At 37.2% G+C, this 16,837-nt stretch overlaps 1 protein-coding gene and 1 pseudogene across 1 annotated transcript in view; one reads left to right on the top strand and one right to left on the bottom strand.

The window, feature by feature from the left end:
- Window positions 1-16,837, top strand: part of Lims1 (LIM zinc finger domain containing 1) — a 147,792-nt gene that overhangs the window by 37,995 nt on the left and 92,960 nt on the right. The gene's annotated exons all lie outside the window — the stretch shown is intronic.
- Window positions 8,019-8,854, bottom strand: LOC144249752 (bromodomain and WD repeat-containing protein 1 pseudogene; annotated as a pseudogene).

Raw genomic sequence — 16,837 nt, 5'->3', positions numbered from 1 at the left:
AAATACATAAAACATGGTGTATTTTTTTTTAAAAGAGAGAGAGAGAGAGAGAATTTTTAATACTTATTATTTTTTTAGTTATTGGCAGACACAGCATCTTTGTTTGTATGTGGTGCTGAGGATCGAACCCGGGCCGCACACATGCCAGGCGAGTGCACTACCGCTTGAGCCACATCCCCAGCCCAAAACATGGTGTATTATTAGACGGTGGTAAATGATGTAGAAAGCAATGCATTGAAGAAAGAAGTGGGGAAATGTAGGTGAGGATTGCATAGCTGCAAGAACAAAGTCTTTTCTGATGTGACCTTGGAGCAAAGACCTGAAAGGCTGAGGAAGAGGAATACTCTTGGCAGGCAAATGGGATGGGAGCTAGAGTATTTGAGGAACTCTTTTGGGTTAAGGGCCTTTCCCATGCTACTCAGTTAATAGTAATTCACTGATAATAAATGTCGCTTTTTCTCTTAGGCTTTGAAGTCTTTTTCATTCACTCACCATACTTCAGTTTTTTTTTTTTTTTTTTTTTTTTAAGAGAGAGTGAGAGAGGGGGGAGAGAGAGAGAGAGAGAGAGAGAGAGAGAGAGAGAGAGAGAGAGAGAATTTTTAATATTTATTTTTTAGTTCTCGGCGGACACAACATCTTTGTTGGTATGTGGTGCTGAGGATCGAACCCGGGCCGCACGCACGCCGGGTGAGCGCGCTACCGCTGAGCCACATCCCCAGCCCCCATACTTCAGTTTTAACAGATGCCTGAATCCAAAAAAGTGGAAACCAGTTTAGGTATGGAAAAGTGTAGTTTAGGTATGTTAGGGATACGGACTAAAAGACTCCTCTTTTTTTTTTTTATTGTTGGTTGTTCAAAACATTACATAGTTCTTGATATATCATATTTCACACTTTGATTCAAGTGGGTTATGAACTCCCATTTTTACCCCATATACAGATTGCAGAATCACATCAGTTATACTTCCATTGATTTACATATTGACATACTCATGTCTGTTGTATTCTGCTGCCTTTCCTATCCTCTACTATCCCCCCTCCCCTCCCCTCCCCTCCCCTCTTCTCTCTCTACCCCCTCTACTGTAATTCATTCCTCCCCCTTGTATTATTTTTCCCTTTCCCCTCACTTCCTCTTGTATGTAATTTTGTATAACCCTGAGGGTCTCCTTCCATTTCCATGCAGTTTCCCTTCTCTCTCCCTTTCTCTCCCACCTCTCATCCTTGTTTAATGTTGGTGTTCTTCTCGTGCTCTTCTTCCCTAGTCTGTTCTTAGTTACTCTCCTTATATCAAAAAAGACATTTGGCATTTGTTTTTTAGGGCTTGGCTAGCTTCACTTAGCATAATCTGCTCTAATGCCATCCATTTCCCTCCAAATTCTATGATTTTGTCATTTTTTAATGCAGAGTAATACTCCATTGTGTATAAATGCCACATTTTTTTTTTTATCCATTTGTCTATTGAAGGGCATCTAGGTTGCTTCCACAGTCTTGCTATTGTGAATTGTGCTGCTATGAACATCGATGTAGCAGTGACCCTGTAGCATGCTCTTTTTAGGTTAAAAGACTGCTCTTTATGTAGATTTTGCTTTTGATTAGGTCTGATATCTTCCAAGGCTTTGAATATCATTTTTCCTAAGGATACAGTGTCCATGAGTTTTGTAATTGTGTTTCTACTTTTAAATGGATGATATTGCTTTGGGGGAATGTTTAAAACTAGACAAAATTAGGATACGAATTTTCAAAGGAGAAGAGATTAAAGCTTTGAGACATTGCTTTTGTTTAAACGTATCAAATAAGGATTGTGTAAATCATTCCCTTTTCAAGAATGAAACTTACAGACAGCTCTCTTCCACATTTTGTGATCATTCTCTTTTCAAGAATGATACTTAACAGACAGCTGTCTTCCACATTTTGACAGCAGCCTTTTCTCATCTGGCTAGTCTCCATTATCAAGATTGCCCATCTGCAAATACCAGTAGCTCTAACCTAAATCCTTCACCTATAGGCATGGCTATTGAACCTGGGATTGTCTCCCTTCCTCTGTCAGCCCTAGATTGGGTTGGAGAGGAAGAGGAGGAGGGGTGATACTATTTTATGATGGGTAGATATTCTAGTCTCATTTGAGCTTATACACTGCATGAAATTGTCAAGGCATTTATTACTGTACCCATTTTACAGGTGAGAAATGAGAAGCCCACGGATGTTAAATAATGTGTTCAAGGTTATCATCCCCAGTAAATAAATGACTTTGGTTTCCATGACCTCTGATTGCTGCTACCCCATCTCTTTTCCCAGCTATATTTTGGATTAAGCAACCTTTTGTGAGTTGATTGTGATTTTATTTAGCTTCCATGGAAAATGTGTTTCAAGTTGTAAATGTAATATTGATTTTACTTCACATTTTTTAAAAATATTTTTTTAGTTGTAGATGGACACAGTAGCTTTATTTTATTTATTTATTTTTATGTGGTGCTGAGGATCCAACCCAGTGCCTCACATGTGTTAAGCAAGTACTGTACTGCAGAGCTACAACTCTAGCCCTGCTGTACATTTTTGATGGCTGAGTTGGGAATTAATTGAATGTCATTTTTACACTCCTTTACTGTTTTTATGTTGAAATTTAATAATTTGTGAAAGTACACTTCTGAATTTGGCAGAATACTCATTACTTTTGGAATATGTATACCTGCTTTTTCTTGCTGTAACAAGCCTTAATACCTTTGGAATTATTGATCATGTAAGTAACTTCTCACACTATTTATTCCCTTGCTTAATATGTTTATCATTTGTAACTCCAAGGTCAGGGGATGAGAATGGAGTTTTTAAACCTGGAGTAGTGTTTTTAAATGGAGGTGAGAGTGGGGGAGGTAGTAATTGGTTCTTTGGCAGGAGTTACCTTAAGGTGGTTGAACTTTGCAACCTCTTCAGTAAACAAATCCCCATTCTGCAGTTCATTTTCCTCCAGTCCCACCTTCCCACCCGACTCTTCAGGAACTGGCATCAGTCTCATTTTTCTGTAGAGTCCAGAGTTCTGTGAGTAGAGCATTTCTTGGGATCTAGTTTTCCTAGGGTTGCAAAATTTTACAACTAGACCCTGGAGGCCTCAAGAATCCAGAAGTGATTGATTCAAAATTCCCAGGGAGCGCAGAACTCTGTGGGGCCTGGAGTGCCTGGCTCAGGAACATTTGGAGGCCTGGGATACTGTGGCTAAGCCACAGAAGAAAGGTGACCACAATAATGTCTTCACATCTTGAAGTAGTATGAAATAATGTCACTACGTGGAAGCAGCGCCTCAACCTGCACACCTATGGGAGTCTACAGGCGTAGACGTTGGCCACATCCAGGTCAATGGCTCCAGAATGGGCAGCCACATGCACACTCGTGTGCAATGTGAAGCTCACCTGGTGACCCCACCATAGCCAGCAGGCTGCGGAGGTAGCATTCTCAAAAGGTGGCTCAGCCTGCTATTCCTGGGATTCTGGAGATTCTTGAAGGATGGGACACTCTTGGATTTCAGTAGCCTCATGCTTTAGCAGGGCCCTGCATCCATTAGGGGCAAAGCCATCAGGGCCCTGGAAGAGCCCAGGCTCCTGCACAGGAGTGGCCAATGGAGTCTGCATTATGCTGGCAAGGTCTGCAGCTCTGATGCCCCCATCTCTGTCAAGCCCATGGAGGCCACAAGCCACTGAGCCCGTATTATACCTGCCTGCGCCGCCGCCCTAGAGAAGGAGGTATTTTTTTATATTCTTACAAACATGGGTACACACACACACTTTTTAGAATATGAATTAACCATTCTTCAGTAAATAAAAATCTAGTTAGAGAATGCAGTTTTGATGACTGTGTGGTGAAATCTGAGTCCTGTCTGAGTTAGCTTGAAATTAGTAGATGGTTTTACTATCCTTAGGGTTCACCAAGAGCTCCAGCCTAGCAGGCACAGACAGTTACTTCTTTGTTTAAAGCTGGATTAGCTATCCAGATGTTTTTGGTACTTCATTACTTTTGCATCAGAAAATGTTCTTGAAAATTTTCTGGGGCCTTGTTGTTTTGATGAAGTTTTATATATAGTTCACTGTTTTCCTTACTTCAAATGTAATAGACATTTTGTTATAGCCAGACTGTTAAACTAACATTTCCAGAGCTACATGTTCCTTTGCAGCCCTCTTCTCCAGCTTCCTTTTAGGCACTGTTCATTTTTATTATTTAAAGAACTTTATGTTTTGATTTGACAATTCCAGAGGTCATTCTTGAGTCATCAGGGTTGTTTAGTCTTTCTTTTCTGTGTGTATGTGGTGGTGGTAGTACTTAGAGTATTTAGACAACATGTTCTGTATACATACACACATATACATATACACACTTTATCTATCTGTCTGTCTGTCTGTACTGGAGATCGAACCTAGAGTGACTTACTGCAGAGCTATATCTCCAGCCCTTTTTAATTTTTAATTTTGAGACAGGGTCTTTCTAAATTGCCAAGGTGGCTGCCACCATACCTGGTTATAGTACTTTTGATTCTGTAGCCAAAAACAAACCAAAAGAGATAGCCAATAAGTTAGGAAAAAACAAGATAACGCTTGTGTCCCATATGCCTATTCCTGCATCAGAAAACAAAGCTCTTCTACACTTGGTAGATGAGATGTGATATAAACAGAAGTTTGGGAGGGGGGGAACTTCTGATCATGATGTTAATGTCAGTCTGGTAACCATAATAGATATTTACTGTCACTGGCTTTCCCTAATCATTTTAATTTTGTTTTTGATAAGGTTTTAGAGGATTTAGGTATATGAAAAATTGTTTAAAAGTTTTTTATCACCTTGACTAAATGACAACTACAAGGTTTCAGGTTTTATTCATTTCTGCAAAGGGGGTAGAATAGAATTTATATAAATATATTAGTGCATTATAATTATTCATAACAGTGGGGTTCATCTTGACAGTCATAAATGTGCATATAACAATTTGTTCATTCTCAATCCCTTTATTTTTCTTTTCCTCTCCTCCCTCCCTCCCATGATCTCTTTTCTGTACTCTACTGGTCTTCCTTCTATTTGTTTGTTTTTTAGTTGGTTCATTACAGATACGCATAAAAGTAGAATTGATTGTGCTGCATTTCTCTAATTGCTAGAGATATTGAACATTTTTTCATATTTTTTTGACTGTGAAGTGCCTGTTCAGTTCATTTGCCTTTTTATTGATTGAGTTATATGTTTGTGTTTTTTTTTTTTGGTGTGTTTTTTTGAGTTCTTTATATCTTTGATCCACCCTGAGTTGATTGTTGTGCACAGTGAGAGATATGGATGTAATTTTATTCTTCTACATATGGATATCCAGTTTTCTCAGCACTATTTGTTAAAAAGGCTATCTTTTCTCTTGAGTATGTTTTAGGTACCTTTGTCAAGAATCAGATGACTGTATCTATGTGGATTGTCTCTGTGTCTTTTATTCCTTTGGTCTTAGTGTCTGTTTTGGTGCTGTTTTTGTCATTATAACAGTAGTATAGTTGAGGTAGATATTGTGATGTCTTTGGTATCATTCGTCTTGCTCAGTAATGCTTTGGGTGTTCTGGGTCTCTCATATTCTTTCATATGAATTTTACAACTGCTTTTTCTAATCTTGTGAAGAACATCATTAGTATTTTGATTGGGACTGCACTTTTTGGTAACCAGGCCATTTGACAATATTAATTCTACCTGTCCATGAACATGGTAGTTCTTTCCATCTTCTAAGGTCTTCTTCAGTTTCTTTCTTCCATATCCTATGATTTTTATTCTAGAGGTCTTTTACCTTCTTGGTTAGATTTATTTCCAATTGGGGGGGGGGGGCTATGTGGAGGCTATTGTGAATGGAATTGTTTTCCTGATTCTTTCTCAGCAGATTCATTATTTGAGTCTAGAAAAGCTATTAATTTTTATGTGTTGATTTTTTATCCTGCTACTTTGCTGAATTTATTAGCTCTTGAAGTCTTCTGGTGGATTGTTTTGGGTCTTCTAAGTATAGGATTTTGTCATTAACAGACAGAGATAATGTGACTTCTTCCTTTTCCTGTTTGTATCACTTTAATTTTCTTCTCTTCCCTGATCACTCTGACTAGAGTTTCAAGAACTGTACTGAAGATGAGTGGTGAGAGTAGACATCCTATCATGTTTGTGATTTTAAAGGAAATGGTTTCAGTTTTTCTCCATTTAGTATGATGTTGGTTTTGGGTTTGTTTTTTGTAGTTTTTATGATGTTGAGATAAGTTCCTTTTATCCCTAGTTTCTCCAGGGTTTGTAATATGAATGGGTGCTGGATTTTGTTGAAGGCTTCTTTTTCATCTATTGAGATGGTGATATGATTTTTGTCCTTAATTCTACTGATGTGATGAATTACATTTATTGATTTGCATATATTGAACCAATGCTGCATCCCTAGGATGAAACCCACTTGATTATGGTGTACCGTCATCTTAAAAGTGTTCTCTTTTTAAAAATATTTTTTTTTATATTGTAATAAACTGTTTATTCAAAGTTTTACCAACTATAATATACTTTAACAGAAAAGCCCTGGAAGTTTATTAGACTATTTCTGAAGGGGAAAAAAAAAAAAAAAAAACTTAGGACATCTCAGATACAGCAGCAACAACAACTAACATTTGTGTAGCACTTTACAGTTCACAAAGTGCTTTCCACATACATTATCTCATTAAACCCTCACAACAACCCTGTGAGGTAGGTATTTTCGCCAATTTACAAGTGAGGTAACTGAGGCTCAAAGATTTCAGGACCTTTAAAGAGATCCACCGCAAATGATTAGTAACAACGGGCCATAAAACCAGATCTTTTTTCAAGTCCCATTTAATGCCAAATAAGTGTTAATTTTTCAATGTAGAATTATACTATACAATATTAAAGACCTTAATCACAACTGGTCCAACTTTTCAAAAATTGAAAATTGAGAAAAATTTTAATTTCTTTCACATATAAAAGTCCTTGACTTGTTTAGTCTTAAAATTAATTTGGCCAATACTGCCACGACTTTGGTCTCTTTAGGAAGTATTGACAAATTAAATAGCTTTCCCTTTATTTTAGGATCACAGATAATCCTTTACAGAAGGGCATATAAGTAGGATCGGTGAGTCTGAACATTAACTCAAAAAGCCCCATCCCTCCCTGACCTACAAGAAAAGAACTGAAGAAAAAGTGTCTTTCCTCCTAGGAGACAACAGCAGAACACAAGTCATGGGCAGTCTGCTATGCTCAAGTTTAGCTACCTCACAACTCAAAGACAAGGGAGGGATGGCAGCATACTTAACCTCCATGAGCCTCGGGTGCCCCAAACTAACAGGCATATAGTTTTACATGAATGGATCCATTACCACTATCATGACCAAAGAGCAGTTACCAGGCATCCTCTCATGGCACCAGTACAAAACAATAGAGAAACAGGGCCCTACCCTATGCACTTGACCAAGTCTCTTCCAAGGTCTGCCAATTCTAAAACAGTGCTCATCACAGAACAACATTGAGCTTGACACAGAAAACAGAGGAAAACATGCTGCCCAAGTAACTACTAAGTAACAGCCTACAACAGAGTAATTACAAGTGAATAGGAACACAGAAAAGGAAGAATACCAACAGTTTCCTGATTAGAGCCAACATGTGGCATGGCTACAGAGCACTAGGAAACAGCTACCTGGACAAACCAGTCTGGCAGCGAACCAAGAGGGAGGCTGTTCTTCCTCAGTCAAGCTTTATCCTCATGGTGCCTCTAAAGAGGGAGCATCCCAGCGACTGCTCTTAGAGAGTCAAGGGAGGAGGCTCAGGATGGGAGGAACCAACCATCTTGCCCATTAGCAGTTTAGCCACATTATACATAGATAGTATCACATACATATACTTAAGTCTAAGTCATTTGTACCAAGCTAACAGAAAAATAGCAATTTCAAACATTTTACTAGCACATAATTTGCCAAAAAAATAATGTAAAAAAAAGAACCATGCAATTTTACATTTTTGGTGCTTGTTTTCAAACCGCTACCAACCTTAGAAAATCACTTCCCCTGGTAACAAAGGGCTCTCGGAATCTAAATAGCAAAGGAAATACTTCTAGCATTTTAAGAGTTTATTAGACACATACAATTACATTCAATAAGTTACGAGTGAGCTACAAAATGAAAAAATTAAGAACTCACATTGATAAAACCTCAAACACATCTCATAATAAATTCAAGCTTTTTAGCTTAACATCTGTATCTTGAGCAATTTTTTAAATGCAGAAAAACCCATTAAACACTTAGGTAATAGGATTCAATGTTCTATGCTAAATGCAGAGAATTTTATAGTCCACAGAATGATTTAGTTACATATCACCTTTCTTCCACAATACTTACATCACGTCACAATTATAATAATTATTAAGCTATTAATACAAAGCAGAACACTTCTTCAAATTAAGGTACCTTTTGCTGTACGTAGCAAAGACTGCCTTCCTGCACCAAGTAAAGAAGTGACTCTTGAAATACTGGGTGGAATTTCTTTATCCAACATAGGGCCGATGCGCTGGCAGATTTGCAACAGATGATCAGGAGCCACATGCTTATTGGACAAGACCAATTCCTCGTAGCTCCTGTTGTGCTCGTTGCCCTCCCAGTCCAACCTCTTCGGCAACAGCTGGTACTGCTCCAGCTCCTGCACCAGCACCTGGGCGGCTCTGCGGCACGGGCCGCCGATAGGTACCGAGCGATGAGGAAGTACAGTTCCGACTCGATGAGCGGCACCGGACGTCGGGCAGGCGCGGGCTCCGCCATGGCCGGGCGCGGAGCGGGGAGCGAGCGGGCGAGCGAAGCGTGTAGGCCGCGCCGAGGCCTCACCGCCCCGGCCTAAAAATATTTTCTTTTAGTTGTCAGTGGACCTTTATTATTTATTTATTTATTTATTTATATTCAGTGCTGAGGATCAAACCCAGGGTCTCACACATGCTGGGCAAGCCTCTGCGTCTGAGCTAAAACCCCAGCCCTTAAAGTGTTCTGGAATGTGATTTGCTAATATTATATTAAGAATTTTTGCATCCATCTTTGTCAGGGATATGGGTCTGCAGCTTTCTTTACTTGATGTCTCTGTCTGATTTCGGTACCAGGGTGATACAGGCTTCAAATAATGAATTTGGGAATGTTCCTTCCCTTTGTATTTCATGGAGTAATTGAGGAAGATTCGCATTACTTCTCTAAAGGTCTGGTAGAGTTTAGCCGAGAATACTTCTGGCCCCAGGTTTCTCTTGTTGGGAGACTTTTTATTACTACTTTAATCTTGTTGCTTGATCTGTTTAGTTTTCTATATCCTCTTGATTCAGTTTGGGCAGGTGACATGTTGTCTAGAAATTTGTCTATATCTTCTAGACTTTCCAATTTATTGGAATATAAATTTTCAGAATAATCCCTAATGATCCTCTGGATTTCAGTAATGTCTGGTGATATCTCCTTTTTCATCTCTGTTGATTTAGGTCTTCTCTCTTTTTTTCTCTTTGTACATTTTTTATTGGTGCATTATAATTGTGTATAATGATGGGATTTGTTGTTACATATTCATACAGCACACAATATAAAAATATAATTTGACTAATATCACTCTCCAACACTTCACTCATCAGTCCCTGCCTCCTGACTCCCTGATCCCTTTCCTCTATGGATCTCCCTCTGATTTTCATGAAATCCCCCTCCCTGCCTTTCTTTTCCTTTTCCTGCTCTAGGTTCCACATAAGAAAATAAACATAAGATCCTTGATCTTCTGTGTTCAGCTTATTTTGCTTAACATAATGGTCTGTAGATCTATTTTTTCCCCTGTAAATGACATAATTTCATTTTTCCTTAAGGCTGAATAAAACTTCATTGTGTGTATATACCACATTTTCTTTATTCATTTATTCATTGACAGATACCTAGGCTGATTCCATAGTTTGACTGTTGTGAATTGTGATGCCATTAAACATGGGATGCAGGTATTACTATAGTATGATGATTTTAATTCTTTAGGATAAATACTGAGGAGTGGTATAGCTGGATCATGTGGTGGTTCCATGTCTAGTCTTTTGAGGAACCTCCATACTGATTTCCATAATGATACTAATTTATGGCCCCTTCAACAGTGTAAAAATGTTCCTTTTCCTCCACATCTCTCCAGTATTTGTTATTGTTTGTATTCTTCATGACTGCCATTCTGACTGGTGTGAGATGAAATCTCATTGTACTTTTGATTTGCATTTCCCTAATTGATAATGATGTTGAACCTTTTTTTTTGTATATTTGTTGACCATTTGTATTTCTTTTGAGAAGTTTCTGCTTAATTTATTTGCCCATTTATTTGTTGAGTTATTGGTGTTAAATATTTTGAGTTCTTTTTATATTCTGAATATTAATCCTCTGTCAGAGGAGTAGCTAGCAAATATTTTCTCCCATTCAGTAGGTTCTCTTTCCTCATTGCTAATCACTGCTTTTTTTCCCCCCTGTGGAGAAGCTTTTTAATTTGATGCCATCCCATTTATTAACTCTTGTCATTATTTCCTGAACTTTACGGGTCCTATTGAAAAAGTCATTGTCTGTGTCTATATGTTGGAATATAGACATTTTCTTCTAGGACTTGCATAATTTCTGGTCTAATTCCTAAGTCTTTGATCCAGGTTTTTTGCTCAGGTGAGAGATAAGGGTATAGTTTCATTCTTTTACATATGGATAACCAGTTTTCCCAGCACTGTTTGTTACAAAGGCTTCTTTTCTCCAATGTATGTTTTTGACACCATTGTCAAGAATCAGATAACTGTAGATGTGTGGATTTGTCTGTGTCTTCTGTTCTGTCCCATTTGTATTCTTTAGTTTTTTGTTTTGTTTTGTTTTGTTTTAACTCTAACTCTGTAATATAATTTGAAGTCAGGTATTGTGATGCCTCCAACATTGCTTTGGCTATTCTTGGTCTTTTATTCTTCCAAATGAATTTTTTTTTTTTTTTGTAGTGTGAAGAATGTCATTGGTCTTTTGATGGGAATTGCATTTACTTTGTATTGCTTTTGGTAGTATGGCCATTTTAACAATATTAATTCTTCCTCTCCATGAACATGGGAGGTCTTTTTATCTTCTGAAGTCTTCTTCAGTTTTTTTAGTGTTCTGTAGTTTTCGTTGTAGAGATCTTTCACCTCCATGGTTAGTTTTTTCCTAGGTAATTTATTTGTTTGTTAGTCTGTTGAGGCTACTGTGAATGGAATTATTTTCCTGATTTTTTTCTCAGTATATTCACTGTTAAAGGTCTGGGGTAGTAGAGCACTTGCCTTGCATGTGTGAGGCACTGGGTTCAATTCTCAGCACTACATATTAATAAATGAATAGATAAAGTAAAGGTCCATCAACAATTAAAAATTTAAAAAAATCTTAAAAAAGAATATTCATTGTTAGTATATAGGAAGGGTATTGATTTTTGTGTGATTTTTTTTTTTTTTAAGAATTTTAATATTTATTTTTTAGTTTTTGGTGGACACAGCATCTTTGATTTTGTATGTGGTGCTGAGGATTGAACCCGGGCCGCACGCATGCCAGGTGAGCGCCCTACCGCTTGAGCCACATCCCCAGCCCTGTGTGATGTTTTTGTAACCTGCTACTTTGCCAAATGATCTTCATATCATCTGCAAACAGTAGTAATTTGATTTCTTCCTTTCCTACTTTTATCTCTTTTCTTACCTAATTTCTCTGACTAAATTTCTAGCAGTATATTAAATATGAGTGGTGAGAGTGGCCTTCCTTGTCTTGTCCCAGATTTTAAAGGAAATGCTTTCACTTTTTCCCCATTTACTGTGAAGATTGGCTTTAGGTTTTTCATATATAGCCTTTATGATGTTGATGTAGGTCCCTTCACTCCCTTATTCTTCAGTGTTTTTATCATGAATGGGTGCTGAATTTTGTCAAATGCCCTTTCTAGTCTGTAGTTTTCTTTTTGATTAGTTTGGCTGAGAGTTTATCAATCTTATCTATCTTTTTTTTTTTTTTTTTAAAGAGAGAGTGAGGGGGCGGGGGGGGGGAGAGAGAGAGAGAGAGAGAGAGAGAGAGAGAGAGAGAGAGAGAGAGAGAAAGAGAATTTTTAATATTTATTTCTTAGTTCTCGGCGGACACAACATCTTTGTTGGTATGTGGTGCTGAGGATCGAACCCGGGCCGCACGCATGCCAGGCGAGCGCGCTACCGCCTGAGCCACGTTCCCAGCCCCTCTTATCTATCTTTTTGAAGAACCAACTCTTGTTGTATTGATCCTTTGTATTTTTTTAAATTGTTATTTTCAATTTCATTAATTCCAGCTCTGTTCTTAATTATATTCTGTCTTCTGGCTTTGGGATTAGTTCTTGCTTTTCTAGAGCCTTGCAAAGTAACATTAGATTGTTTACTTGGGATCTTTTTTTTTTTTTTTCCTTAGTGTATGCACTCAGTTCTATAAACTTTACTCCTTGTAGTGTCTCAGAGATTTTGATGTGTTATATCACTGTTCTTATTTGTTTCAAAGATTTTTTTAAAGTTTTCCCTGATTTCTTTTATGATCTATTCCTTGTTCAAAAGTTCTTTATTCAGCCTAATGCAGCAGCTATAACACCAGCAGCTCAGGAAACTAAGGTAGGAGGATTACAAGTTCAAAGCCAGCTTTAGCAACTTAGCAAGGCCCTAAGGAACTTAGTGAGACCCTGTCTCAAAATAAAATATAAAAAAGGGCTGGGAATGTGGCTCACTGCTTAAGCGCCCCTGTCAATCCCCAGTATCAAACAATAATAAAAAAATATTTATTTAATCTCTGTGTCTTCTGTTTTCTGGTTTTCATCTTGTTATTGACTTTTAATTTCATTTCATTATGATATGATAAGATACAAGGAATTACCCCCCCCCCCCAACTAAAATTTGCTTTATGGGCTGGGATTGTGGCTCAGTGGTAGAACACTTGCATAGCATGTGTGAGGCACTGGGTTGGATTCTTAGCACCGCATATAAAGTCCATCAACAACTAAAAAATATATATTTTTAAAAAACTTGCTTTATGTCTGTTGTGGAGAAGGTTCCAAGTGCATCTAAGAAAAAAATGAATTCTGTTGTTGATGGATTATATATTCTATAGATGTCTGTTAAGCCCATTTGATTAATAGTATCTTTTAGATCTGAAGAGTCTTTAGTTTGTGTCTGGATGCCCTATCTGTTGGTGAGATGTGTTAAAATCACCCCCAATTATTGTATTGGAGTCTGAGACATTATATAGAGTAGTGTTTGTTTTATGCAAGTAGGTGCACCAACATTTGGGGCATAAATATTTACAGTTTTTGCATCTTCTTTGTGGATAGTCATTTTACTAGTATAAAGTGACCTTTCTTGTCTCTTCTGAATAATTTTGGCTTGAGGTCTGCTTTGTCAGATATGAGAGTAACCCTAACCCTGTCTTTGATTTCTATATGCAGGGTATATTTTTTTCCATCTTTTCATCTTTAGGCTATGAATGTCTTTATCTATAAGTGGGTCTCTTATTAACAACATATGGTTGGGTCCTGTTTTTGTAATTCTTTCTGCCAGTCTATGTCTTTTTTTTTGTTTTGCTTGGACACAATATCTTAATTTTATTTATTTATTTTTATGTGGTTCTGAGGATCGAACCCAGGACCTCGCATGTGCTAGGCGAGCACTCTACCACTCAGTCCCAGCCCCAGCCCTAGTCTATGTTTTTTAATTGGAGAGTAGAGACCATTTATCTATATTTAGTGTTATTATGGAGGGATGATTATTAATTCCTACCATTTTGATTCATTTCTGATTTATTTTTCAGACTAGTCTTTCCTTTATTTTGCTTCTCTTCTAGTGAGATTTACTCATTTGCTGATTTTTAAGTTTGCACTTTATGTGCATGATATATTTCTGTGTTTTCTGTAGTACTGGTTTATAAGTCATGAATTCTTTTAGTTTATGCTTATCTTGGAAGGGTTTTTTTTTTTTTAAATCTAATCTTCAAACCTGAAGGCAAGTGATGGAGTTGTAGCTCAGTGGTAGAATGATCAAGGCTCACCTATCTTGCACTGGAAAAGTTGGGGGTCAAGAAACAGAGTTTCTGGTTTCAGAGTGAAAATCTAGTAGGGAGTAACAAATAAGTCCCAAATTGATTGTGATTCATGGCAGCACATGGTGAATATCTTAAGAAGTACAGAGTGATCAGGACCCAAAGGTGAGGGAGAACCCCCCCAGGAGAAGGAAAAGTGCTCTCCAATAGCAGCATGTGTCCCTTCCAAAGTCTGCACCAATGGTCTCACATTTCCTGACATATTGTTTGATCTTTACTTATCCAAATTCTGTGAAAATGGGTTTGAAACTCCCAAAATATAGTGTGATCTTTCAGTGCACAGAGCATATTGCTTTATCATGAGTGACCTTTCTTGTCTTTTTTGTTTATTTTTCAAAATGAACTGTAAGTTCATTTTGAAAGCATCAAAATTGTATCTTGGTGTTGTTTCCTAAGACTAGCACAGTGCCTGACACAAATGAGCAGTTGGTGCTCTTTAAGTTATTCCTTTCCCTGAAAATTTCCTTTGTCTCTGCTGCTTTGTGAATGGACTCACTTCAGCAGCCTATTCCATCAGACCTCTCCTATTGTTGTCTGACCCAGCCACAGCTCTTTGTGAACCTGTGCTCTTCATGAGTACCTTGCTGTAAGTTACTCAGGGGCAAGGTATGCCTTATTCATCTTTACCTGCCTTCTACCTATAAGTTATAGTTACATATATTCATTGGGCAAATATTTGCTGAAATGAAAATGAAAGGAAGGTTTCCATTTATACATATTTGTTTGTTACTCATGCTTCTGTTTTGTAGTATAGGGTGAATAATAAAAAGTTTCACTCCATTTGCTCAAAGGTTGATTTTTACCAGCTAAATGTTTTTACCAATTTATACTCTTAATACACACCAATTATTCTACATCATATTTTATTTTTAAGAAAGAAAGAAAGTGATGTTTCAGATGTTTTAAGCATTTCTGGTAACTTAAAACATATTTGGATTCAGCAGGTAAAAATGAAGATCCACATTTACTGAGAAGTAAAATCTTGCCCATCTGTTCTCTCCATCTACCAAGTGACTATTGAATGCTCAGAGGTTGTAGATGTTTTGATGCTGTAGTGAAGCATATAGTAAATTTGCTTATTAGTCATTAGTTATTTCTAATTATGACTCATTTAATCTTCCTTCTTAAACTTTTTTTTTTTTTTGGCAGCACTAGAATTGAACCCAGGGTTGCTCTATTACTGAGCTACACACCCAATTCTCCTTATTTTATTTTTAAATTTTGAAATAGAGTCTCACTGGATGCCCAGGCTGTCCTCAAACTTTAGGTCTTCCTACTTCCGCCTCCCGAGTACTGGGATTATAAGTGTGTGCCACCACACCTAGCTCAATTAAATTATTATTAACTGAGCTTATCCTTTGCATTTGAATATGTATAAACCTATTTCATCTATTTTCAATCTGTATACCCAATTCTATTTTGATATTCTCTCTATAAATGCAAGCATTTTATTTTGAAATTATTTTCAAATGTTAAACTTAATATACATTGGTGGTATCATAAGATTTTTAACTGTATAGAGTAAGGAATATGCATATGCTTTCCTCTACCCCGTTCTCTGACATTCCTTTAACCAAACAATGCCTTAGCTGAAAAAAATATATATATATGGATATATGATCATAGATGAACACTCAATATCTTTATTTTATTTATTTATTTTTGTGTGGTGCTGAGGATGGAACTCAGTGCTTCACACATGCCAGACAAGGGCTCTACCACTGAGCTACAGCCTCAGCCCTTCGCTGAACTTTTAAAGCATTTTAGTCATCATGAGAAATGTTTATTTTAGTTCAAGAAATGTAAAAAAAAAAATTTAATCTAGTTATCAAGAGAAACAATGATACTAGGATATCCTTTCTTTGTTTCCTCAAGAATAAATGTAGGAGCTAGCGTTGTGGCTCAGTGGTAGAGCACTTGCCTAGCATGTGTAATGCACTGGGTTTGATTCTCAACACCGCAATGAATAAATAAATAAAATAAAGGTCCATCAATATATAAATTTTTTTTTAAAAAAAGAATAAATGTAGCCAGGTATGGTAGCACACTTCTGTAATCTCATTGACTGGAAAAGACTGAGGTGAGAGAATTGTAAGTTGGAGGCCAGCCTTGGCAACTTGAGGAGACCTTTTCTCAAAATAAAAAGACAGGCTATAACTTTATGATAGAGCACCCTTGGATTCAATTTCCAGTACTGCTCCCCACCAAAGAATAAATTTAATCTTAAATTTCAAGGTTAGCATCCTTGATCATTATTCCATATCACTTTTTAGTATACATTCATGGGATTTGTAGGCTGAGTTCTTACAATTCAAGTTTTACTGACCCTGCGGTGAATCAGTGAATCAGACTTTTGTACAGAAATACATTGTTTGAATTTTCACCATTATGATTTCATTTTATCTTTTCCATAGCCCCAGGATTTAAACAAAATGGTTATTATCCCATTTTATGGATGCCAGTACTGGATATAGAGAATTTTGACTAAACCAATTTGTTACAGCTAGTAAAGGTACAATTAAGACTATAATTTTACTGCCAGTGTACCATATACAGCTGTATGATGTTTATGTGCATATGAACTTATTACTAGCTATAGCTGAGGTAAGTGCGCAGATTGGAAAGTTTTCATCAAGTGAACATATGGTGAAACGATTTCGAATATGAATTCATACTGAAATATAGTGAAGACCGGGGTTGTGGCTCAGTGGTAGGGCACTCGCCTAGCATGCACAAGGC

The sequence above is a fragment of the Urocitellus parryii genome, chromosome 12, assembly GCF_045843805.1.
Source record: "Urocitellus parryii isolate mUroPar1 chromosome 12, mUroPar1.hap1, whole genome shotgun sequence".
Classification (NCBI taxonomy): Eukaryota; Metazoa; Chordata; class Mammalia; order Rodentia; family Sciuridae; genus Urocitellus; species Urocitellus parryii.
The sequence above is the reverse complement of the archived record's forward strand: the minus strand, read 5'-3'. Positions and strand labels throughout refer to the sequence as shown.